The sequence below is a fragment of the Lissotriton vulgaris genome, chromosome 5 (assembly GCF_964263255.1).
Source record: "Lissotriton vulgaris chromosome 5, aLisVul1.2, whole genome shotgun sequence".
Lineage (NCBI taxonomy): Eukaryota > Metazoa > Chordata > Amphibia > Caudata > Salamandridae > Lissotriton > Lissotriton vulgaris.
In genome coordinates, this window is record NC_141693.1 from 103,121,194 (window position 1) to 103,146,428 (window position 25,235).

General features: G+C 46.2%; 1 protein-coding gene across 2 annotated transcripts in view; it reads left to right on the plus strand.

Annotated features, from left to right (window-relative positions):
* The window catches only part of PHF19 (PHD finger protein 19), a 284,351-nt gene that overhangs the window by 51,313 nt on the left and 207,803 nt on the right, over window positions 1–25,235 (plus strand). The gene's annotated exons all lie outside the window — the stretch shown is intronic.

A 25,235-nucleotide genomic window follows, 5' to 3' on the forward strand; every position in this document is an offset into this window, starting at 1 on the left:
GTGTGCAGCCATGACCTGCCAGTGCAGCCGTTCCCGAGCGTCCCACATCGAACACGATCGCTTCCAGCTTACCGGTCAGAATGCGAGCCGAGGATTCCATGAAACTCCGGAGGTCGGCAATCACCAACATGAAGTCACCATATCGCCAGTCTCCATCGTATATCCCCACGGGCACGTCACGCCAATCCTGCCGCCCAGGGACCCATCGGGGTACAGCGCCCTTGTCGCCGGTGGTATCCATGGTAGTTGCGATCAGCAGCACGGTCCCATTGACTCGGGCCGGGTCGCTTATATTGAGTCAGTATCAGCCGCAAAAGATTGAAACTCCGGCGGGAGAGCAGTCCATATATTAACCAGCACCGCTGGGTATGGATGGCAGATGTCGCCCGCCGAACTCGGGGCAAAGTACAAGCCAGCACCAGCAAGCGGGAAATCCGTGTCTCCACGATAGAGTGGTGTCCCCAACAATAGCGAGCACCTCACCAGCATTGCCACCAGTCCGGCCGTAGGCTCAGCTCAAAAAACGGCCTCTTCCCAGCTAACTCGATCCCGCCGGCTCCTCGTCGCTGCAGTCAGCCGTTGTTTATCACCCGGTGGCCGGCCGGGGTTGCAACTAGAGGCCCCGGTCCCAGGTCCACCACAGGCCGCTGGACGTTTACGGCCGGCGCTGCCGATCGCGAACAGGTACAGGCTCCAAAGTTTCACCGCCGGTCGCCGGAGGGAGTAAAGTATAAATTTGTGCCGGTTTGGCACAGGATCACAGACAGGATAGCCGCGCAGGAGGAGATGGTTCCAGGAGCCGAGGGACTAGCCGACCGTCCCGTTCGCCATCTTGGCTCCTCCTCCTGTAAACACTTTATTGAAGTCAGTAAAGCAATCTTCAGTTACATCATTTCGATACAGAGCTTGTGCATTGGAATAGTAAGTGGCGGCATCAACAATACAAATTGAACCTGCAACTGTACAGTAAGATTGCATAGCAGGATAGCATGTTTACAGTAGTGTTATTTTTCTAATAAGGCAACAGGTGTGGATATGTTGTAAATCAAAAGGCATGGAAAGAACAACAAAAGGCATAACAAAAACAGAAATCCTACAGGAGAACTTGCGAGAACAGCACCTTAAGTCAGTTAGTAAGACAATGCACGTAACTACCGGTGACAACCATCCTAGGGCAATACAAAAAGCGATGATTGACCGGTACCATCTTGGAAGGGCAGAAGCATCCAACAAGAGCCAACATTAGTGTCAGGGGACAAAACAAAGCATGGGACGGTTCAATATCACCCCACTGCCCACATCTCCAGCAAGAATGTGTCCCAATGCCAGGAAAAGAGAAGAACCACTGGTCTACCTGAATCAGGACATCATTCACAAGGGAAGTAAGTGTGACGCCTCGAGGGCAATCCCAAAGCGAGTGTAAGTCGGGAGAGTTCACGAACTAACCCACCCCGGTCGGATTGTTGGGATGTAGGGATTGAGAGGGCGCTATCTTCGCCTTTTCAGTTATATAATGACGATAAGGGCCCCAGATATCTACGGGGCGGGAGGAGGTCGGAAGCTGTTCCGAATATTCCACGCTGTTCATATTACAGTGCGCCACGCTCCTAAGCCAGGACGCAGCCGTGGAAGCGCGGCGCGAGCCCCAAAGCAGCGCCACCTCTCTCTTGGCCAGCAGGAAGCAAATGGACGCCAATCTGTGGATTTTACGAGGGAAATTGGACACATACCCCAGCAAAGCAATCTCGGGCGTGACAGTTAATGATTGTGTCAGTATTTCACCAAACGTTCTGTGTATCTCAACCCAGTAGGTGTGTAAGTTCGGGCAGGTCCAGGAAAGGTGAGCAAAGTCAGCCTGGGGGGGCGCCACATTTAGGACAGTTGTGGGATCTGGTGGGGTCGATCTTATGTGAAAGTGCTGGAGTGTGGTACAGTCTACGGAGGAATTTAAAATGTATAAGCTTGTGTCTGGCATTCATGGAGACCTCCCTGGTCATGGCACAGCACGCTTCCCACTGATCGTCCGTGATCTGTGTGCCTAGATCCAGCTCCCAAGCGGTACGGACCGTGTCGTCTGACGAGGGAAGTGAAAGCAAGCATAGTTTGTAAAGTTTGGACACCATGTGTGCCCCGGATGTGTTCTGTATGATGTGTGTAAGGGCCGGGGTATCTTCAGGCGAGAGAGGAAATGAGTCGAAGGTAGCTCTCAGCATCGCTCGCATTCTTGTAAGAATGAATGTGTCCATAAATGTGCGGTCTGCGAAGCGGGGATCTTCAGTGAGAGTAAATACGTGGCCATTGGGGAATAGGTCACCAATCGTGTGTAACTGGAACTTCGCCAGTGTTCTACAGACCACCGTTTTGCCTGTTATGGGGAGCCAGTGGGAGTTGGGTAGTGGGAGGGCGGGGGAGTACAGTGCATTTATGCGAAGCAAGTGTTTAAGTTTGTCCCAGGCCCATGTCGTTGTTGTGAGCGGGAGTATGTTCTGTTTTTCACGGGGGAGACCCTTAGGAAGAACCTGTGCAAGGCTCACTGGGAGCGCTGCGTCGGCTTCAGGCCGCTAGTGCGGAATCCTGGCATCAGGATGATACCAAGAGTGTGCGTAGGAGCACTAGGCGGTCAGGTAGTAAAGGTGGAAATCCGGGACCCCAAAGCCGCCCCTCTCGTACGGTAGCGTTCGCTTGCGCCAAGCGAGTCGTGGGCGTTTGCCCCCCCATACCAATCTCAGCAATGCGGTGCGTAATTGCGTAAAAAAGATCTTGGTAAGTGGAATTGGGATATTGTTGAAGAGGTACAAAAAACGGGGGAGAACAACGATCTTCACAATGGCAATGCGCCCAGCCATTGACAAGGGGAGACGCAGCCATCTGCCGGTGTTATCCTCCAGAAAATCAAGGGCTCGGCCATAGTTTAAGCGAATAATGGACACTGTATCAAGGTGTATGTGTATCCCCAGATATTTAACTGAGTCCTCACACCACTCCAGTGGGAGGGAGCAGGGCCATTGCGTGGTGGCGGGGGTGAGGGGAAATAACTGTGACTTGTGCCAATTGACCCTAAGGCCAGAATATTCACCAAATCGTTCAATCTCAAATAGCAGGGGTCGTAGATTGGCTTCCGGAGTGCGGATATATAGTACCATGTCGTCCGCATATAGCGAGACCAATAGAGGGCCCGTGCGGAACAGCAGCCCTCTGTGGAGATGTTTTCCTGTAAGTGCCGAACCAGGGGATCCATCGCCAAAATAAAAAGCAAGGGAGACAAGGGGCATCCCTGTCGGGTACCTCTAGATAGGGTAAATCTGTCGGATATGGTGCCGTTTATGCGAATGCGGGCCGCGGGAGCGGTGTACAGCAGTTCCACTGTCGCGACAAACATAGCGGGCATGCCCATCCTGCGCATCACATCTAGAAAAAAAGGCCATTCCAGCGTATCAAAAGCTTTTTCGGTATCCAAAAAGACTGCAGCAGCAGGGGTGGCTGGGTCGATTCTATGGAGAACCGAAAAAATCGTGCGTAGGTTCAGTGAGGTTGATCGCTGAGGGACAAAGCCTGATTGTGCCGGAGATATAATGGTGCTGACCAGCAACGCCAACCGCATCGCCAGCGCTTTGGCTAAGATCTTATAGTCCAGGTTGAGAAGCGAAAGTGGGCAATAGGAGCTGCAGACCGTGGGGTCGCGTCCTGGCTTGGGCAGCAGAACTATGACCGCTTCGCGAAGAGTCGGAGGAAGAATGCTAGAGTCTAATGCCTCGGCGTACACCTCCATAAGAATGGGCACTAGTTCTTCTTTGTATTCCTGATAAAAAATCCGCCGTGAAGCCATCAAGGCCAGGCGCTGAGGACCCTTTCAAGGAGTCAATCGCTTCCGTGATCAATTCCGGCGTGATGGGATGGGCCAAAAAATCCTGCATGTATCTCTCTAGGTACACCATAGCGATCTCATTGATGTATGGCCCAGGATCGCGACACTCCTCCGTGAGGGCAGATGAGTAAAGTTGCCGATAGTAGGCCAAAAAGGTGCCGCAGATGGTGGAGGTGGTGACTTGGCGAACACCTTGTGTATCAGTTATCTCAGTAATATACGTCGCCTGACGGGGTGGGCGCAAGAGCTGAGCCAGCAATCTACCCGGCCGATCGCCCTCACTGTACTGGCGTGCCGTGTGGTATTTGCTTACATACTTCAGTTCCTTGTCTGCCGTGTCTCTGAACTCCAGGAGCAGCTCGAGGCGACGTGCCTCGTTGCCCGGGGAGGGATTGGTAAGGATCACATTTTCGACAGCCAGCAACTCTTTCTCAAGGCGAGACAGAGTGGCACGGATTTCTCGCAGCGCCCCAACATGTTTAGTGATGCAGACCCCTCTTATGGTAGCTTTGAACCCCTCCCAAAGTGTAGCCCAGGTGGTCACCGATCCTGTATTCAGGTCAAAGTAGTCCTCAATCGCAGCACGCACCCCCTCTGCAAATACCGGGTCTGTTAAAGCCCTCCCAGGAAACCTCCACTGCCGTTCATAGCCACCCAATCGAGGAACTGCAAGGGACAGGACAACGGGGGAATGGTCTGAAAAAGTGCGGGGAGGAGTGCTATGGTCCGTGACCCAACCCGCTAATCCCGGAGAAAGTAGCCAGTAATCTATCCTGGTGCTGGTGTTGTGGTAGCCAGAGTGATGTGTGAAAACAGGCGAGTTAGAGTGTAGTTTGGCCTCAATGTCCAGAAGGGAGAAATGGGAGCATATGGACGCCACCGCTGCGCGGGCGAGTGGCTTGCGATCAGGGGAGGGGGATGTACTATCCCTACCGGCGTCCATCAGCATGTTGAAATCTCCCCCTATCGCCAGCATGTCTATGTCAGAGTGTAAAAGGGAGAGGTACAAGTCTTCAAAACAGGTCGGGGAGTCGACATTCGGACCATAGACTACCACAAAAGCAATTTTATGGCCATATAGCTGTCCAAATAACATAGCGTATCTCCCTTCGCTGTCCGTTTTGCTGTTTAAAAAGACAAAAGGAACCTGCTTATGTATCAAAATTGCCACTCCGAGCGCATACCTGCTGTAGCAGGAAAATACTCTGTGGGTACCCCAGCTCCTAGCAAAGGATGATGTGTCCGCCTGAGTCATGTGGGTCTCTTGTATCAAAAGGACATCCGTCTTATACCTCTCCACGTATTGCAGAACCTGTTTCCTTTTACGAGTGGAATTCAGCCCCCTAACATTCCATGTCATCAGTGTCAGCCCCGATGGTCTGACCTGTAAGCCTACCCGGGCCATGGCTTTAGGTCAAAATGCGCAAGCAAGAAGTAGTGATGCAACCAACCAACAATATGTGCCTCGCAAGCAAAAGACAATAAGAATAATAAAAAGAAAATAAAAGGGGACCAAAAAGAACACATAAATCCCCCCCCACCCGCCACCCAGCCTCCCCGCACCCCAAGAGAGGCAGAACCCATTCAGGTTACGAACAACAGTGCAGAAGAATAGTAAACAGTAATGCAAAGCTTCGGAACATTTCTGCAAATCGAAGCGTAACACGCCCCAGAAAGAAGAGCAAAACACATAGGCATACGCCATGGGGGGAGGCAACGCCAACCCCCGAGCGGGCAACCCAATAGCACAAAATTGGAGATATGAACAAGCATGGAAGACCGGATGAAACAACACACCCCGGTGGACAACCAGGAAAAACCCCAGATGGAGTGTCACAGGTGTTCAGCCTCGGCCAGAGTCCGCGAATAAATCTGCGCTAGCTTGTGTGTCCGGCTGCTGCGGAGATGTAGGCCTAGAGCCCGAGGCCGAACCTGGCCCCTGTTTGTAGGTGCGGCAGAATTCTTGAGCTACCGTTGGAGAGTCAAAGATACGGAACCTGCCGTGAACGTCCACTTTTAACCGGGCAGGGGAAAGCATGCTGTATTTTAGGCCGAGATTGCGGAGTGCCGCCTTGACACTGGTGTACTTCTGACGCGCCTCCTGTACCATCAAAGTATAGTCCGGGAAAAAGGATAGCTTACTCCCTTGCCACTGTACCTCTCCCATTTCCCGTGCAGCCCGGAGGGCGGCATCGCGGTCGCGAAAGTTCATGATCCTGGCGATGATGGGCCGTGGGGGGTAGTCCTGGGTCGGCTTAGGTCCCAAGGTCCTGTGGGCCCTTTCCACCACAAAGCCGGTCGTGAAGGTGTCCTTGCCAAACAGTTCGATGAGGAGCTTCTCCACAAAGGTATCGAATCTGCCCGTGGCCGTCGTCTCCGCCACGCCAAGGATACGGATATTGTTGCGCCGGCTCCGCGCTTCCAAATCCTCATTCTTGATGGCCACGTCTTTAAGAATTTTCTCGACCCGTTCCAGCCTTTTCAGAGCTTTGGATGATCCGTCCTCTAAATCAGATACCCTAGATTCCGCTACATCCAGTCTCCGTTCGTGAGCCTGCACCGTGGAGCCGATGTCAACCAGTTTCTTTTCCAAACTATCAAAGCGAGTGTCCAGCGCCTTAAAGCCGGCGCGCATCTCCCCCATCATGGCGGCCATCATGGACATTGCGTCGCCAGTATCTGGTGCCCCCTGTGCTCCCGATGTCGCGCCCGGAGGGGGATCCGCAGCCGGTGGAGGAGGTTTATCAAAGTTAAGTGTTCTCTGGGCCGGGTCTTTCTTCCCCATGGCCGCAGTCGTGTGGCGGGGTCACAAACGCAGCGCCGAATAAGGTACCCAGCCCACCAGCAGCCGCGCAACCCCCCCTCCCCCACTCCCGGCAAAGGCCCCGCAGGCACCACCCCAAAGCCGCGCGATCCCGAACTCCAGGCCCCGGCTCCCCTACACGACCGAGCCGAAGGCCTCGACCGCAGCCAGGGACCAGGAAACCCTGGGAGCAGGAACCGCGCAGCGGCGGCGGCACCCACAACAACCCAGCAAGGGAGCGGCACCGAAGGGGGGGGGGAAGCCACGGCCGCTAAGGCAGAGCGGGACTCACCCGGCGCTCCAGCGCAGAGGGAACATGGCGCCGAGCCCGGAGGCTTAAGGACCCCTCCGCCGTGATCTCTGCGTCCGGCCTCACCAGCGGCACGGAAATGGCTCTATCTCGATCCGCTGTCGTCTGGAGGCATTTACAGGTTCGAGGAGCGTTCGAGAACACCGGTCTGCATCTCTGTGTGCCGTTACAGGGCGCCCGCTCGGAGGAGCTTCACTGCGGAGCCGCCATTCCGCTCGTCGCCACGCCCCAAGTGGCCCCTCAGTTTCCCATATCTCACAGACATTTAGTGGCATGGACCTGACAGGGGGCCATAAAGGGTTGAGGGGGCCATTGAAATAGCAGGGGTGCATGGGCCTACCTTACGATCGGTGAGCATAGGCGGGTCTGCGGAAGCCATGCAGTGCTTAATTTGTACCGGTGATTTACGGTGCTCAGCACCAGCACTTAATTGCCAGCACCGGGGCTCATGACTGTCATACTACATGGTAGCGGTATCTGCCAAATATAGGTACGAGCAAAACAACATCTGTTTAGCTCAATTTACATTTTTCAGTGATTAGTATTTGCCTCCAAAGCCATTCTTATAGCTTTGGGACCCTGTAATAGTATGAATTGTCACACTTTTAAGTGTGTGTTGATTAGTAGTGTGTTGTTGCTCTCATTGGCAATGGATGGTGCAAGCTCTAGTGTCCTCCTGTCAAGGGCCCCGGCACTAATTCTTTTACAAATTAAGCACTGGACATGCTCCTGGTGAGTGAGTTGCCAATAACATGCCTTGGGATCCAGGCGCTGTGCTCACGAGGCACCCATACTGTTCATCAGGCTGAGCCCGGCCCTGAGTGGAAAATGCTGAAATTTCAGCCTTAGGGTAATTTCTGACATTTTGAGGGACTTTTGTAGTTGTTGTTGGGACTGTAAGATCCCTGTACACAGTAGGGCCTGTTCAGTACCTTTGTGGATGGAAACCTTGGGCGTCCGTCTGCCCCACCGCATCATGACATGATTGATGTTGTGTGAGCAACTCCCTTCCCCGAAGGCTCCGATCCGTACTGGCCTGAATGAATGCGGCAATTTGAATAAAAGACCTCAGAAGCAACGTGATGACGTTCAATCCTTCCTTATTCTTCTTTTTTTTCATGACTCTGCAGAATTTAGATTTTTTGATGCATGACTGTTTGGAAACGCTTGTAGTGCACTTCCCAAGCAGTGTTGCAGTGACTGTTTCTAGGGTGGGATTGGAAGCAGAGCACGCCCCAAATTCTATAGGAGTGTTCGAGGCGGAGAGCCCCCATTGAAATAAAAATTAGTAGTGGGCAAAAATAGAAAAAATAGTTAAATATGCTGATTCATATTTCCAGCAAACGCGACACAACAAGTCAAATTAGTACCCTTTGTGGCAGAGAAATGCAAACGTTTACACAACTAGGGATTTTTGCAAGTAACCTTAAATCTGTCAAATCTTACGTGGGTGGATATGATTCAAAGATTTATGAATGCTAAAAAAACATACATTTTAGTATCACCCCAGAATCTTCTCTGTAAAAACGTGATTATTTTAAATGAATCTTTGTTACCAACTCTTGCGTTTGTCGCATTACATACATTTTCTGTGCTTTTATGTTTCTTTAATCGGGAACATCAGAAAACAATTACATTAAACGAGTAAAAAAAACGTGCGTGTGTCCACAAAAGTCCGTCTTTTTCATATTTTGTGCGTATTTAGAGTTGGACAGATGCAGGACATCCGGCAAAATGTTTCGTATTAAGAGTGCTTTAATGTTAGTGACACTTTATGGCAGACGGGACATCCACCACTTTTTTAAGCGGATGTCCTGCTACGCCAAACTTCGGTGCTGGGAAACAGGTCCCAGAAAGCTTTGCGCACGCTCGTGGGCGCTGCCATATCTAGAAGTTAAAAGGTCCTGATTGATTATTGATGGGAGGTCTCAGATGGGTAAGACCACCTCCAGTCAGACACCACCACCACCCCACCAACTTTTCTCTCAAGATATCTCAGCCGGTAGTATGGCTCAGCAAGCTGGACGTATCCCGCTGACGGAGTGTAATTATCTGAAGGTCATAAGTTTGAATCCTAGCAAGGCAGACTTGGCCTTCTATCCTTCCGAGGTCGGTGTATTGAGTGCCACACTTTAGGTAATGGTACGGTTTGTGTTTTATGTTGTTAATGACCAGGCAACTTTCCATACAGCCTAGGGCTATACGTTACCATGACGTTGAGTTTCCTCTGATACCACGGGATTCACCACTCTTTAAAGATAGACACCATTACCACAATAGCGTTACAGCACAGTAATTTCTGTGAAATACCCTCATAAGCCTATTCCTCTTATCAGAGTAGACTGGGGGATGTGGTTACGGTGACACATAGGCTGAGGGATGTGGTTACGGTGACACAAATCCAGTACAAGAAAGTGGGCAGGATAAAGTCTCAAGACCCAGGTGGACCCACCACACCCCCTCGAGTCCAGTGGAGTGTAGCTGTGGTGACACACATAGTCGTACATTTGGTGGCTGGGAGAAGGAGAAGGCCTCAACAGTGGGCAGTCCCCCACCCATCGATCCGCTATAATGTAGAAGTAGACCTATAGTGATATGGAGGTGTCTGGAACCTGCTCACACCACTCCATTTCAAACAGTGTGGTGTAAAGGGTGAGATTAGAGGGACATAATGATGGGCTTCCACGCTGGCAGGTGGTGTTTCTTCGTTCACTAGCACCCATTACATTTATCAGAGAACACGAGAAAACGGTGTGGGAAAGGGTTTACGCTGGCGGACACCCTGTTCACACACAAACACTTTCAAAGCACTATTTTACAATTCCTGACCCTTTCAGAATCCATGAGAAGTGCTTGTGCCATAACAATAATTCAATGGGCCATCTGCTAAATGATGTCATAATAGTTATCGCAACCCACGTTGATGTCATCAAACCAAGACACCATCATAAAACAAAGCAACATTATTGAATGCTGAATGTTGATGGTGGTTAGTGTTGTGTTCTTAATGTAGTCTTATGTATCTTATCCCCTTTGCGCGCACTACCTCCGTAGTGCTGCGCACGTCCGTTGGCCGTCGCGGCCACCTCCGGCCACCGCGGTTAAGCGGTTATGGCATGCGACCTCGCATACATCCTTTGTTTATTTGTGAAATCTTGCTCCCATTTCATGTTCTCCTCATGCGTGTATTGGAGCCTTTGTCCAGTTCAGCTGGAGCAGTTGGAGTGGAAGGAAGGTCCGCTATGGTGTGGTTGTAAAGGTGTTCCTATTTCTGCTAATAAAGAACTTTTTATTAACCATACAACTCTACAATTTTGGCGACGACTTGCAGGAACACCTCAGCCCCGTGGAGCCATTTTTGGAATTAGCTTCGATTTTCTGCCGCTTTCGTCTATCTTGGATTTGCAGGAATCTGAAACCACCACAGAAGACTTGCCTTCTACTCGATAAACATTTCCTGCTTTTATTTTATGTACGGTCATCGAAGATTTAAGCGCATCCTTGATGACGCAGTATTCGAGAAAAGGATACCGCTTATCAGTGAATGTGTGCTGAGAATTCCTTACATGGAATATTCTTACTTCGAACGAGGTGAGCGTAGCAGCTTCAGCTCTGCTGTTCTGACTACATTCCCAGCCTGCTTTACTATTACGTGTTGACAATAACGCGATATCACGCGCCATAGTGGCGCCATCTTGGATGTCAGAAGTATTATCACTTCCAACGAGAGAAACAGGGAAAAAACTCTGGAGACCATCTAACTTACCAGCATCATTCAAGTAACTTTGCCTGTTTTTTTTTTTTTCTTCCACATTTATTGTTTGGAATTCTGCATATTTGCATCTTTAACTCTTAATTGTGGGAATTCTTTCACTTAATTGGCATTTGATACCCTGGATATTAATTTTCTTATAGCAACAACACTGTAATACAGTGAACTAGTCCCTCCTGCCTGGGTGAAGAGTGGACACTGTTACTACCAACAATGGCCAACCAGAATTTTGCCATTCAGTCTCTACAAACATTTAGGCCAGCTGGAGAAAATCCTTGTATGAAAAAGAATGAATGGAAGTCATATTCCCTTAATTTACTTGACCCTATTGATTAAGATGAAACCGTAAATGAAAAATAAACTTTTCTTACACTCTGTAGGGCCAGAAGAGTTAAACGTTTATGAACAAATGGGAAAATGTACAGGGACAGGAGATTCTAATGTTTTCCAAGATACTTTACATGATTTTGATAACCATTTTGCTCCCAAAGTGTGCCTTGGTGTAGTCTGATGTAAGCTTTTTCAAAGGAAACAAGAGCCTAGTGAGAACATTGATGAGTATGTAGCTGCACTCAAAAAGTTAGCAGATGATTGTAAATTTGATTACTCGAAAGAACAATTCATACCTGATCAAATTGTGTTGCATTCATGTGACCAAGCAATTCAGGAAAGATTGTGGATTAATGGGGATGCAGTCTTAGATGATATTCTAGCTATTGTAAGAATAGCGGAACTCTCTAGTTGTAGTGCCAAAGTCTTGAAAGCTGAAAGTACAGTTTAAAGTGATGAAGTCATCTGTAATGTAAAAAAACAAAAGGAAAGAGGGTTCTAAGGCACAAGATAGCAACAAATAAAAAAGAACGTTTCAGATGATACCACTGTGTCCGTTCTGCACATTTAGCTTCTTTTAAGTTTTATCCTGCACTTAAGCACTTTGTAATATGGTTGGACATTTCGCAAAAGTTTGGAGGAGAAGAAAAGATTTTAAGGTCAAGTGTGTTGATGAAGGTAAATTTAGTGAGAAGGATGACATGGACAAGAAAATTATGCACTGCGACATACATAACAAAGTTCAACATGATTCTTTTCTTTTGAACATCAACGATAAATTGGTTGACGAGAAAAAGATCCCTGTATGAATGATGAATATTGGTGGTGTGGATGTGCAAATGTATGCTGATTCAGGTTCACCTTTCACCATAGTTGATGAAACAGTTTGGAATTCAAAGTTTGTAAAAAAATTAGGCAGTAATGTATTTGAACCAGACATTACTCCTGAAGGATTTTCGGGTGAAAAAATTTACTTAATAGGTTTTAAAACCTTGGTCTTCAGGTTTAAGAATAGAGAATCCATAGGCAAACTTTACATTGCAAAAAATGGTCCTTCCGTTCTGGGTTGGAAGGACCAACGTGATCTGCACATCATTCTCAACCTCAACAGCCCTGAGCCTGTTTTAGTTATTGATGAAGGAGAAAATGTAGGTTCCAGTATTGCTCAAGAAATTTCTAGAAGTTTTCAGTGGGAAAACTGTAATTTATAACATTTTGAACATGAGAACATATTAACTCCTTCAGCGCGGCGCGAATTTTCGCGCTGTGCTGAAGGTTCGAAAACGGGCGTGGTTGTGACAGAACGGTTCCGTCATCAGCACAGCCCAACCGACGCTGATGACGGAACCGTTCCGTCATAAGCGACGAAGGGGTTAAAGGAGGGATTTTCTCCTAAAACTCACAAAATAAGAAATATTCCTGTACTCCTCAGGGGTGAGGTGGAAAAAGAACTGGAAAAATTAGTTGAGGCTGATGTTATTGAACCAATTGAATCTTCGGAGTGGATTTCTCCTGTTGTTATTGCAAGACGCAGTAATGGCAAAATTTGAATTTGCATTGATTTGTGCCATGTCAATAACAACATTGTAGTTGAAAAGTTTCCACTACCTAAGATATCAGAAATGCTTAGCTTAGTGAAAGAGGTAAATTGGTTTTCTACTATCGACCTTTCATTGGCGTACCACCAGATTCGGCTTAAGGAAGAAAGCAAACACAACCCTGCATTCATAAGACCTATAGGTTGCTTTCAGTACAAAAGATTACCCTTTGGATTAGCTTCAGCAGCAGCAATTTTTCAAAGAATCATGTATCCGTTTTTGGCAAACATTCTAAAGTGCTGTATTTTCAAAACTATATTTTAGTCATTGATTAGGACAAATCTGAACATGACAAGATTTTATAAGAAGTTTTAGAGGTTTTAGAAAAGAATGGACTCACACTAGAACACGCATAGAGTAGGTTTGCAGTTAAGTCAGTGACCTATTTGGGACATGTTTTGTGTGGTGAAGGTGTAGCTACTAAACCCAAATTAGTTGAGGCCATACTTAATACACCTGTAATGGCCGGATTTTCTGTTTAGATGGGATCAGCCCCCAGGGGCCCCTGTGACCCAGCCAAAACGTACTCACCTTCCCTCCTTAGATCGTATTCACAATGAGTAGATATACAGATAAATGTACAGGTCGCACCTAAGGATGGGGAATGACAATATACATATACGGATTTTCTACAATATCTTATTCACATCAGTTGGTCTCGCGGTCATCCCAACCCAGACCGTTCTACCCTAGGGCAGATCTGACACACAATCCGGTGTGTCTACACATGGGCCTGCAGAACCCAATGCTCCCTTTTCCAAATTGTTCGCGATCCTGCGAAACTAAGCGTCAGTATCCTCCCTGACGTTCTCACTTATTCAAGCCACAATCTAGTGGGTATAGGCACTGGTCTCCCACCCAGTGTTCTCATTAACGCTGCATATCAACGACGACCACATTCCTATGAACCATTATTGGGATGATATCTCAGCAATCTACTCGGGACAAAACTAAAATAACAACTTTGAATATGGTTCCAGATTGTATAGTGTACTCCCTGCTCTTGGCATCAAAGGTCCACTCACTCCCTCTTTATTCGATCACCATTTACCTGATCGGGATTTCTCATCCGTTCACTAAACAGCTATCAACTAGAAGTGCGGTTTACCTAGATTGAACATGAACACCAGGTACACAATAATTCCATAAGAATTAGGGTATTTATTAACAATAGATATAAATCACATTACTATGCAGCATAACATTTGCAAGAAAAAGGTAAAGATTAGAGTGCACAGTCTACGAGCAATGGACAGTCATCACCTGGTTAATATGAAGTTTGGACTCGGCAGTCATCTAGGTTCCCTTCTCGTCTCTGTGTCCTGGCTCGCTTTGCAGTCACCCTCAGCCGTCACAAGTACACGTCTGCACCGCTAGGCTCAACCTCGTCTGCTTCCCCTCAGGACCTCGGAACCTTGCTGATTATTTGCTACCGTCTCTCTCTCTCTCTGTATCAGTGCGCTCCGCGCCACTTCTCGTTCAGTCTATCTCAGAGAGTTTCGGTCTTAAATCTTTCTCGAACTTCAAAGATGGCGACTTGTCCACCATGAGATGAATAATGGCAGAGATGCTAACGGCTAGGTGCCGCCTACGGACTAACTGACAAACTGACTAACACCTTCGCTAATATCAAAGCCCGTTCCTTCATGGAAATTCACGGCCAGTCACCTGCCGCCCACCAAATTCTTGTACCTCCCCGTACCAAGGACACTTTCCCAGCCGGCCGGCCTGAAGTTGTGTCTTCGGAGTGGAGAAAAATACATTCCTTCGATAAGGGTCAGCCTGAACCGGTTCTCTCCAAGCGAACAACAGCTTAAAACTAAAACATTACTCTTCACCTAGAAAGCCTTCTTGAGCTACCGGGCAGAAAGCAAAATGGAGTCTGTCTCGTTTAAGGCCTACGGAGCCCATAATATGCATAGCTCCATGAAAAACAGATCGGCATGTTAGCAAATGAGTGAATCATGACTAATACTTATATATCTATCCCCTAACTTAAATTCATAAGCCTTACTCTAAGGGAAATAATACGAAAATGCCTTTATATATGTAAGACAGGGTCCCTGTCTATCGGCCTAATCCCTATGCTATGGGGGTGATAGGCTGGAGTCACTCTCCATCATTCTCCTTCTCCAAAGAGCTAGCAAAAAGACAGCCATAACATTACACCCCTTGACTCCAGTCTATCAACCACAAACTAAATAGAACTAACGTCAGTAGACGAATAATATGAAACAAAACTAACTGATCTACGACCCTTCGTAAGTCTAAAAAATTGTAGCAGGGAAGGAATACACTGAATAAAGCAACAAATTGCTATAAGGATACAAACAGCAACAATAACCCCCCCTAAAATTTGTCGCATGAAATGCATGTCAGGGAGCCAATTAAAAAGCCAGTCAAAGGAACCCTGATCTATATGTTCTCTGATTTCTGCAGTCAAGTCGTGGAGTTTGTTAATGTGGGACTGGATATCTTTAGAATGGTCAGACAAATTAAAACAGCATAGACCTTCAAAATCAGAGCACTCGTGCCCATGTTTTAACAACAAATAATCGATTGCTGCACGGTTTTGCAAAATAGCTCTACGTTCACCTTGGGAATCTAATAATAAATCTGATAAAACAGTAGACGTTTGGTTTATAGACTTCACCATCCAGCAGGCCATTTTGCCGATTGTTTTGGCATTATAAACGGCCAATGCTGGAACACCAATAATAGAAAAAGCTAAACCAAGATATTCTGATCTGGAATAAAGATGAACAGAGGAATCACAGTCTTCATGTAATGACATTGAGTCTCGGACAATACGGGAATGGGAAGGAGGATGTGAAGAAAACATTAGCAAACTTAATCTAGTGATGGCACATGGGCCACCAGAAATATTCGCAGGAATATAGGGCCAAGATGAATTCCCGCAGGAAAAGAGCCATCCAGCTGGCAATAACATTGAACGATAATGGCTAGTTGCTACTACTAAACGTTTACAGGTCATATTGTTCTTCACTGAAAGGCATGAATTAGGAAGTCTCTTTGAACATAACAAACGTTGATGAAATGAAAAAGTAGTAGCGGCTTGGAGTTTCAACCGCAAACACTCGGTAATAGCCTTAGGGTTACAGGTCATAACGAAGCAAAGATCACCAGGGGTAATATTAAAAGTAGTAATTCTGGAATTAATAGGGATATCAAGGTCTGGAAGAAGAGTACATGAGGGACAGAACTCGTGGGCCGCAAAATCGCCCAGAATGACATTAGGTCGGGCATTGGATACATTAAACACATGGCGCAAAGTCTCAGTGGATGCAGGGACAGCTACCAAACAGGTCGCTAGAATATCAGTAACCCTCTTCATAGGAGTGAGGCAAAAATGCGGAGAGTTCGTCACCACCTTCGCGAGTGTGACCCAAAAGTTTGAAGAAGTCCGCCACGCAGACCGCGTGGCTCTTATAATCCCATCAACCGTCGTCGGTGGATCCTCTCCTCTCCCGGCGTAGCAAGCCAAAAGGAGTCCAGCGCCGACACATCCTGCAGCAGCAATCCAAAGAATGATCTGGAAGAATACAAACACAGGCCTTAATCATTCTCGTAAATAACATTTATCAGCTGGGACAGCTTCCCAGCCATCTTTCCCTGGCTTCATCACCAAAACGGTGTTGTCATGACCGGTCGCAATAATATCAGCCTGTTCAGGAGGATTTTTAGGCGATTGCACCCATATTTTAGCTCCAGGAAGATCAGACGATCCGAAGCCTTTTTGTCCTCGCACAGTTAGCAACGTTGGGGCAGAGCCTTTCTTGATCTCACCACTGAAGACAGGCATAATCAATAATTGAGCAACACGGTCAGACTTTTTGATAAACAAATCCGTCTCACTGCTATTAAGCAGGAGAACCTTAATCTCTCCCTGATAATCACTGTCAATCACTCCTCCGAGTACTTGTACACCTTTCAGGGCCAGGCCAGATCTAGGGGCAATTAATCCAAAACAACCGGCAGGTATAGAAACACCAATGCCAGTTTCAACAATGACTCGATCTTTTCCTGGAAATTGTGCATCATTTAATGCATGCAGGTCAAGGCCTGCGGAACCTGGGGTTGCTCTACATGGAGCCAAAGCACCGGGGGTAATTTCCCAATATGTTACAGTATTCGAAATAGAATTAGGTTTTGCATCAACATGTGGAGGAAACAAACGCATCAAAGGAGATTCAGCATGTAACAAAGGACGATTATTTAAAATTAACAAGGCTTGAAGTAGGACATCTCTCCACTGGCTGTAACGGTCATCAGTCAACTTGCGCAACTGTTCTTTCAACAAGCCATTCATTCTCTCAATCAGTCCTGAAGCTTGAGGGTAATATGGAATATGAAACACCCAATCTATATTATTCTTCGTACAGAATTCCTGCACCAATCTTCCACGAAAGTGGGATGCATTGTCTGATTGAATCTGGAATGGGACACCATAATACAAAATAATGAGCTCCAGGGTTTTAATGGTATTCACTTGGGTAGCATTTTTGCAAGGGAAAGCGACCAAAAGGCCACTATAAGTATCAACAACTGTACAAATGTATTGACAGTTTCTGCTCATAGGGAGCGGACCAATATAATCAATCTGCCAAATTTGGGCGGGCAATTTACCTCGATGTAAGTGGCCTCGAACAATTTGAGGCACCTCTTTCTTTCTAGAATGCTGGCAAATGGGGCAATGTAGAATGACATCTTTAATTAAAGAAAAGGGAATATGAATTCCTCTATCGGCAGCCCACCTGTTAGTGGCTTTCTCTCCAAAATGTCCTGCTTTCTGATGGGCCCACTTCGCCAATCCCGCCAAATCAGAATCCTGCATGTCAACCACTGCCTCAGAAATTTTAGACTGTTCATCTGCAATATTATGAAAAAATTTGTCAAGGGAGTCGATTGGAGTATGAGCATCCACGTGAAAGATTGTTACAGTACTCTGCGGAAGCAATTCCCAAATTTCTTGCCACAACTCTTTACCCCATAACTCTTTAGAATGCAATTCCCAATTATGAGAATGCCATGTTGGCAGCCACATCGCTAGTCCATTCGCAGTGGACCAAGAATCAGTGAAAATGTGACATGTACCTGGTAACTCCTGTTTCAAAACTTGATAAACCGCATAGAGTTCAGCATATTGACTACTCTTACCGTCTCCAGTTGTGCATAACAATTTCTTTGTAGTAGGGTTATAAGAAACAGATTTCCAATGTCTTTTGTCACCAATGAACTTCGCAGAACCATCCGTAAACCACACATGTTTTCTATCCTCCACGGACAGATCATCAAATGATTTACCCCACTTCACGGGAGACTCCTGCACTACGGGAACCGAACACTCACTTTCAGCCTCATTGGTGGGCGCCTGCGCCACTCGCTCATGTAAAACCGCCACACCTTTCGGACCCACACGTGCCCTGTCCTGAATGTACCATTTCCATTTAATCACACTAGCCTCCTGAGCATGTCCAATTCGATGGGACTTCGGTGAACTCAAAACCCACTGCATAATGGGAATTTCAGGCCTCAAAATCACAGCATGTCCTAGGGTCAATTGCTCGGTATCCACCAGAGCCCAATAACAAGCAAGCAACTGTTTTTCAAAAGGTGAGTAACGCTCACCAGCCTCTGGCAACTTTTTGGTCCAAAAACCTAATGGCACTTTTTGTCTGCCCTGCTTTTGCCACAAACTCCAATTGGCATACAGGCCTTCCACGGACACATTCAAATCCACATCACCGTCACTCACAGGCCACAAATCCAAAGCATACTGAATAGCTTCTTTAGCCAAATTAAAAGCAGTCTGTTGAGGTTCACCCCATTCAAACGCATTCTTTTTACGAGTGACTCGATATAATGGAGCCAAGATCTGACTCAAATGGGGAATATGCTGACGCCAAAATCCAAACAATCCAATAAAGCATTGCGCCTCTTTCCTGTTTCTGGGAACAGCAAAATCAAGTATTTTTCGTTTAACTTGTGGAATCACCTCTCTGTGACCCTCATGCCAATTAATTCCTAGAAATTTTACAGCTTGGGATGGAGTTTGTAATTTGTCAGGATTAATTTCCCAACCTTTTGCTCGCAAACAATCAATGATTTGATCTAAATGGGATTGTACCTGGTCTTGCGTTTCACCTTGAATCAAAATGTCGTCAATATAATGACAAATCTGAACTTGTGGATTCGTGGGCACTTCAGATAAATGTTCTGCCACCAGCCGGTGACAGATCGTAGGACTATGTACATAGCCTTGAGGAAGACTCCGGAACGTCATTTGACGTCCATTCCATGTAAAACTGAATTGTTCCTGGCATTCGGGGGCAATCGGAATTGAAAAGAATGCATTAGCAATATCAATAGAAGCATACCACGTACCTGGATGCTTTTGAATTCTCTGAATCAGTGTAACAATGTCAGGCACTGCAACAGTCAATTTAGGTGTATGTTTGTTCAATTCTCGATAATCAACAGACATGCGCCAAGAGTTGTCACTTTTGCGCACGGGCCAAACAGGATTATTCCAAGCAGATGTGACCGGAGTAATGACTTCCGCGTCAACCAAATCCTGAATTGTAGCTGTAATTTCTTCATGACCACCTGGAATACGATATTGTTTCTGAGAAATCACTTTCGTCGCTAAAGGGATCTTAATAGGTGGCATGCGTAAACGGCCAACCCGTACGGGTCTGGTCGAAATGTACTGTTGTGTACCAAATTGATAACATCCATCATCCAAATGCAAAGTCATACCTTTCAAAATGTCAATTCCAATAACGTATTCCAAAAGTGGCACAACCAACACAGAGTATTCTCTACGAGGAATTCTACCAATTTTAATTTCGAGTACAGTTTGAACCGCGGGTGTCTCTTTACCACCCAGACCGGTAATTGTAAAAGACTGTCCATGAAATTTTCTCGACTTACCATGAATTAAAGTGGCCTCCGCCCCAGTATCAACCAACGCTCGGGCCCTTTGGATATTACGATGCTTCCAAAAATCTCAATATCTACATAGGGTCTGTAATCTCTGTGGGCCCACTTGCGTACCGGAGCTTGACCTATTTCCTAGTCATTTTTCCTGCGTTCCGTCAACCAAGACAGATCAGGGTAAATGTTCTCAGATTTCTTGGGTATAAGAATTTCTTGTTCATATCCGTCTCCAGTACGAAACGGATTAGTGTCAGGTTCAAAAAGTTGTGAGTTACGGTCAGAGAGTCTGTTACGATCCTCCCTCTTTCTTTACGTCAGGGGAATAACTCCTTGCATCTCGTCGTCTGCTAGAACCACGATCATCCCTTCCCCTCTCACGATCATCCTCTCTCCCCCTCCCATCATTACGACGGGGGGAACCACCACGTTCATGGCGCCGATCATCACGGCGATCAGAATTCACACGTCGTCTCTCATCACCACTGTCATCCGAACCACGATCATAATCATTCTTTCGCACACGACGGGCACCCTCCTTCCGATCCAAACCACGCTTACGAAACATATCCCATAGGATATTATTAGGTTCGCCATCAATTTCTTCCCTTTTGACACCATCAGCAATGAGAGCAAGAAACATATCACGTCTAGAGAACTTATAGTCCCCACCAGTACGACCCTCAGGTCGAGATTGTCTTTCAGGTTTAAACCATTCACCCAGCTCACCAAGCTGACGAACAGACTCAAGCACAACAGACAAAGGGTTGCCCGTTTGATTGATCAATAATGTCATCATGACCTGCTTGTAAGCAACAGGAGAAGCAAGGATTATGCGATTACGCACAGAAGATGTTAAAAGACCATCCAATAACTTGTCAGCAGTACTAAGGAAGATACACGTTTTCATGACTTCCTCCTTCAAACGTTGCGACGCATCGCGCAGAGTGTACCAAGGTTTTTCATCAATAGGCCAATCAGATTCAGTTGGATATTTATGATTACAGCCGTCAGACGCAAGCTGGAGCAAAGAAATTTGACCAGCACCAGCGTAATTCCGAAAATGATCCTGAATCGTAGAATCAGAACTCAAAGAGCAAAATCGTAAGCAATCAACAGCATCGAGCATAATACCGGCAGCGCCAAGCTCATAAAGACGCACCATCCAGGTAAGCAAGGCCTCACCAGGCCGTTGTCTAAACCGTTGCAGAATGTCACTGACCTCCTGCTGAGTAAAATCTTCAATACAATCAAGAGCTATACCACCCGGATTACCAGGGGCCTGTTGTAATTTTCGTCGAAAAATCGGGTGAGCAGAAACTGCGGGAAGAGCTTCCGAAGAAGCCCGCATCTTAGATTTAACAGCACAATCAGGGCAAGCTACGTCATCCACGCGGGAAGAACGAGCACGGTCACAATCGGGAGTCAAATCAGTACATGAAGCGGATTTACAATCACGTCCGGAGCGAGAAGACTCGCGCTTGTCACCCTCCTCTGCCGAGGAGTCAGAAGTATGAGAATCCCAGATATTACCGTCCCACTCATCGGGGTTCCAATCCATTCCAGCTTTTGCAACAATCATACGCACTTTGCGTGAAGACACACGTCCACGACGATGTTTATACTTATATCGTGCAATACGGACCGCAGCCCTTTCGGCAATGGTCTGATATGTTTCAAGTTTATCGGCAAGTAATTTATTTTGACAACGCAACAAAGTGTGCGCATTTTGCAACTCGACACACTGTCCTTCCGAATCTTTAAACTGTTTCTGCAGTTGAACCAACCTCTCATGCAATATTCTGTATGCATTAAGAACAATCCACCCTCTGCGTCCTAAAATAGGAAGCTCATCACCCTTCACTACTGGCGCTTTCTGTAGGCACGAAATCACATCAGCAGGCTCCGCCTGCTCCAAGAATGAAGACCAATTTTCACTTAAACCAGTAGAATCAGCCCACTCACGGGCCAAAGCCTCGTAAGGCGTAGACTCCCAGCCGGGAATCTGGATCGGTAATTTGAAAACCGACGGTGATTTTTTCGCAAACATAGTGACACGCAAAAAATTATATACACAATTATAAACAAAATTTCATACGTACAAGCCGAGCGCAAACCAACGAGATTAAAACAACACAATGCACACAGGCTTCGTAAACAGTTCGTGACGCCAGATGTAATGGCCGGATTTTCTGTTTAGATGGGATCAGCCCCCAGGGGCCCCTGTGACCCAGCCAAAACGTACTCACCTTCCCTCCTTAGATCGTATTCACAATGAGTAGATATACAGATAAATGTACAGGTCGCACCTAAGGATGGGGAATGACAATATACATATACGGATTTTCTACAATATCTTATTCACATCAGTTGGTCTCGCGGTCATCCCAACCCAGACCGTTCTACCCTAGGGCAGATCTGACACACAATCCGGTGTGTCTACACATGGGCCTGCAGAACCCAATGCTCCCTTTTCCAAATTGTTCGCGATCCTGCGAAACTAAGCGTCAGTATCCTCCCTGACGTTCTCACTTATTCAAGCCACAATCTAGTGGGTATAGGCACTGGTCTCCCACCCAGTGTTCTCATTAACGCCGCATATCAACGACGACCACATTCCTATGAACCATTATTGGGATGATATCTCAGCAATCTACTCGGGACAAAACTAAAATAACAACTTTGAATATGGTTCCAGATTGTATAGTGTACTCCCTGCTCTTGGCATCAAAGGTCCACTCACTCCCTCTTTATTCGATCACCATTTACCTGATCGGGATTTCTCATCCGTTCACTAAACAGCTATCAACTAGAAGTGCGGTTTACCTAGATTGAACATGAACACCAGGTACACAATAATTCCATAAGAATTAGGGTATTTATTAACAATAGATATAAATCACATTACTATGCAGCATAACATTTGCAAGAAAAAGGTAAAGATTAGAGTGCACAGTCTACGAGCAATGGACAGTCATCACCTGGTTAATATGAAGTTTGGACTCGGCAGTCATCTAGGTTCTTTTCTCGTCTCTGTGTCCTGGCTCGCTTTGCAGTCACCCTCAGCCGTCACAAGTACACGTCTGCACCGCTAGGCTCAACCTCGTCTGCTTCCCCTCAGGACCTCGGAACCTTGCTGATTATTTGCTACCGTCTCTCTCTCTCTCTGTATCAGTGCGCTCCGCGCCACTTCTCGTTCAGTCTATCTCAGAGAGTTTCGGTCTTAAATCTTTCTCGAACTTCAAAGATGGCGACTTGTCCACCATGAGATGAATAATGGCAGAGATGCTAACGGCTAGGTGCCGCCTACGGACTAACTGACAAACTGACTAACACCGTCGCTAATATCAAAGCCCGTTCCTTCATGGAAATTCACGGCCAGTAACCTGCCGCCCACCAAATTCTTGTACCTCCCCGTACCAAGGACACTTTCCCAGCCGGCCGGCCTGAAGTTGTGTCTTCGGAGTGGAGAAAAATACATTCCTTCGATAAGGGTCAGCCTGAACCGGTTCTCTCCAAGCGAACAACAGCTTAAAACTAAAACATTACTCTTCACCTAGAAAGCCTTCTTGAGCTACCGGGCAGAAAGCAAAATGGAGTCTGTCTCGTTTAAGGCCTACGGAGCCCATAATATCCATAGCTCCATGAAAAACAGATCGGCATGTTAGCAAATGAGTGAATCATGACTAATACTTATATATCTATCCCCTAACTTAAATTCATAAGCCTTACTCTAAGGGAAATAATACGAAAATGCCTTTATATATGTAAGACAGGGTCCCTGTCTATCGGCCTAATCCCTATGCTATGGGGGTGATAGGCTGGAGTCACTCTCCATCATTCTCCTTCTCCAAAGAGCTAGCAAAAAGACAGCCATAACAACACCTCAACCTTCAAGTAAGGATGAACTCAGATCCTTTTTAGGTCTTGTAGAATTTTACAACAAATTTGTGAAAGGTTTTTCCAGCAGAGTATACAACATCAGACAGTTACTCAAAAATAAAGTCAGGTTTGTGTGGTCTGATAAATGCAAAGAAGAATTTCTTGATGTGAAGAAAGCCATTGCCGAAGCACCCGTACTTAGAAGGGTTGACCCATATCTTGAAAATGTCATTACTGTGGATGCAAGCAATAAGTGACTTGGTGCTGTTTTGTCCCAGATTAATTGCAAATGGAATGAAAATATAATAGCCTACGCTTCACATGCCTTATCCCCTACTGATGAGAAATGTTCTGTTATAGAGAAAGAAACAATAGCTTGTGTATGTGGTCTGAAACATTTCAGTTCTTTTATGTGGGATAAACATTTTACAGTCCACACAGACCCTAAACCCTTAGTGAGATTTCTAACCACTGAAGGACTTTTCAACGCTTCAGTTAGAATTGCGAGAATGTGCATGCACCTCCAAGATTTCATTTATAGCATGGTCTATGTTCCTGGGAAAAGTAATGTATTAGCAGATTTTCTTTCTTGCATGCCTATTGAAATGCAGGAGTGTGAGGAAAATGAGTGGGACGATTGAAGTGTGGCACTCGTGCATGGCCAAGGAGCTCATAGGTTGTCAGAAGATGCTTGGAGAAAGAAAAATCTTCAGGATAAAGAGGTACAACAAATCATCAAGTGGATCAGGAAGGGTTGGCCAAATAAATCGGGTTTGAAAGACCAGATGAGAAGTTTTTGGGAGATTAGGGAGGAGTTATCTGTTAGCAACAAAACCATTTTTAGAGGAGATAGGGCAATTCCTCCTTTGTCCCTCAGAAGTTACATTTTGTCTCTTTGTCATGATGGACATTTCGGTGTGGTAAAAACCAAGCACAGAATCAAAAAATGGTATTGGTGGCCAGGCATTTATATTGATGTGGAGAGACTGGTGAGGAACTGCATGGTATGCACCGACTCGGACAAATCCCTTAAAACTTTAAGACCAAACATGTGTCAACCCATTATTCCAGCAAAACCTTGCATACGGTAGCCATAGACATTATGGGACCTGGTGGGTCATCCCCCAGGTATGTTATAGCTATGATTGATGTTTTTTCAAGGGGGCCCTTCATTAAATTAGTGGATAATATTAACTCCATGGAAGTGCTAAAGTTCATGGACAATGTTTTTGTTATTGAAGGTCTACCAGTTCAGATCATTAGCGATAATGGCATTCAATTCAAATCTAACCTGGCGAAGAATTATTTTGACAAATTAGGTATCAAACACAGAAACACTTCACTTTACAATCCTAGTGGTAATGGAATGATTGAGAGATTTAACAGGGTGTTAAAAGGAAGCATTCAAATAGCTATCAAAAAATAGTCTGGATTGGGAGTATCAACTTCACAAATCTGTTTGGATATACAGAACCACTGTTCATGAAGCACTGGGAGTAACTCCTTTTGAAATAATGGTTGGTAGAAATGCCAGAACTAAATGCAACCCAGAGTGGTTAATTCAAAGTAATAATTGGAGCCCTTCTGTAGAAAATGTAAGAAACCGGATTCTTGCCAAACACTCAAAATACAAGAACTCTTTTGATGAAAAAAAGAGGGTAAAATGTTGAAAAAATAAATGTAGGTATGTGGGTGAAAGTGAAACATCCGTGGAAGGT